The sequence below is a fragment of the Poromitra crassiceps genome (assembly GCF_964638095.1).
Source record: "Poromitra crassiceps genome assembly, chromosome: 4".
In the NCBI taxonomy this organism is placed as follows: Eukaryota; Metazoa; Chordata; class Actinopteri; order Beryciformes; family Melamphaidae; genus Poromitra; species Poromitra crassiceps.
This window is the reverse complement of record NC_139626.1, coordinates 41,191,667-41,194,166: the sequence shown is the minus strand read 5'-3', so window position 1 is coordinate 41,194,166 and position 2,500 is coordinate 41,191,667.

The following is a 2,500-nucleotide window of genomic DNA, read 5'->3' as shown; positions in this document are numbered from 1 at the left end:
CCACAACAGGAGGCTGTCCTCATGTCACACACAAAGAGAGAGAGGCTCACTCCTGACCACTTCTTTCTTTTTTTATCTACAGTCGCGTGCAGCAATGCATGGTGTGGGGCACTGATTTGGAAGCTCACCCTTCATGTGATAGGCCTACTTGGCACCAAAGGTAAAAACAGTGGTATTATATTGTTCTTGACCTTTATAAATGTCATAACTGAGTCCTCATAATAAACCTTTGCCACTAAACAGACTCTGCGAGGGAGATATGAAGGCTTAATCAGATCTGAATCAGCAGACTATATTATGGTCAAATATCCTTGTCATCCAGAAATCCAAAGCAGCAAATGATACACTATAAATGTATTGACAGGTCTTATCTCACACCTCGAAGGTGACAACAAATGAAACTCAGAGATCGTTCATATTGCGACTTATTCTTTCCAGACACCATTGGCACTTTTCTTCATATGGTTTCGTGCCCGGAGGTGAACAGATTTGAGGAAAATGTCTCAACTCTCAAGCATGATATTGTTGAGAGAAGCATCCCTCACTGCAGTGTCTGCTGTGACTTATATTAATGACACCTCCTGTTTGGAGCGAACTATACATGATGTTGGCCACACTCATGCTGCTAAAAGGCTGCTAGCTTGTTGCTGGAAAGCACCTCACTGTCAGTGAGGGGATGGCTCTCTTCCTACAAGGATATTGCACAGCTGGAGCTTCCTACAGCGCCATTACACTGACTTATGCCAAAACACATATTATTATTTGCTGGTCGAAGATACTAGAAAGAAATTATATTTGATTATAAATATATGTTTAATTATCCTTTCTAGCTTTTGATGTTGTTTTTTTGCTCGCTTGCTTACTTGTTTATAATATTATACATATGTAGTATGTAGGCTAATTTTCTTTGGTGTCACACGTGCACACACACACACACACACACACACACACACACACACACACACACACACACACACACAGAGGTGTGAAACGGGTGTGCCCTTCGCTTTGGGCCAATTTTTTAAAAATGTGTCTCGAATTCTCACTTTTCACACTTTCTCCCAGCATGTGTCCTCCTGACACCCCTCCAAAACATTCCCTCTTCCACCCCCCCCCCCCATCCAAACACACACTCCCCACCAGGCATGCAACCCCCCCCCCCCTCTCTCTCTCTCTCTGTCAGTGTGTGTGTCAGAGAGCGTCCTCCCTCAGTCTCTACATGGCTGGCTTGAGGCAGCAGCAGCTCTGCTCTCTGTGGCAGGGTCCAGCTCTACGGCTCCTGCAGCTCGCCCTGCCTCTCTGTCTGCTCTACCCGCCCTCGGCTGCTCTTCCCTGGGATACCGAAGCCAGACCACCCCCTCCTCCTCCGGAGGTAAGACATCCACATCATCATAAAACAAAAGAAGAGTGCAGACGTGCGAATATAACTTTTTATACTTGGCCACATGCAAATGTCCTGTGGCTTAGCAGCATGTACGAATGTTGCGTTGTGTCATATAAATAATGAGATGTGGTCGTTTCAGTGGACTATAAAATATCATCTAGCTAAGTAATGATGTCTGACAGTATCTTGGATTTGCATGCAAGACATGCTTTGCTGAGGTGAACCCTCATCTCTTCTCTTGACTAAAGAAATACACCTCTGAGCTGAACATAGCACTAAACCTAAGCTTTGTTTTGAACATAGCACTAAACCTGAGCTTTGTTTTGAACATAGCACTAAACCTAAGCTTTGTTTTGAACATAGCACTAAACCTAAGCTTTGTTTTGAACATAGCACTAAACCTAAGCTTTGTTTTGAACATAGCACTAAACCTGAGCTTTGTTTTGAACATAGCACTAAACCTAAGCTTTGTTTTGAACATAGCACTAAACCTGAGCTTTGTTTTGAACATAGCACTAAACCTGAGCTTTGTTTTGAACATAGCACTAAACCTGAGCTTTGTTTTGAACATAGCACTAAACCTGAGCTTTGTTTTGAACATAGCACTAAACCTAAGCTTTGTTTTGAACATAGCACTAAACCTAAGCTTTGTTTTGAACATAGCACTAAACCTGAGCTTTGTTTTGAACATAGCACTAAACCTAAGCTTTGTTTTGAACATAGCACTAAACCTAAGCTTTGTTTTGAACATAGCACTAAACCTAAGCTTTGTTTTGAACATAGCACTAAACCTGAGCTTTGTTTTGAACATAGCACTAAACCTAAGCTTTGTTTTGAACATAGCACTAAACCTGAGCTTTGTTTTGAACATAGCACTAAACCTGAGCTTTGTTTTGAACATAGCACTAAACCTGAGCTTTGTTTTGAACATAGCACTAAACCTGAGCTTTGTTTTGAACATAGCACTAAACCTAAGCTTTGTTTTGAACATAGCACTAAACCTAAGCTTTGTTTTGAACATAGCACTAAACCTGAGCTTTGTTTTGAACATAGCACTAAACCTATGCTTTGTTTTGCTCCTAAGTGAATGAAGGCAGAGTGTAGTGAAACTCCTTT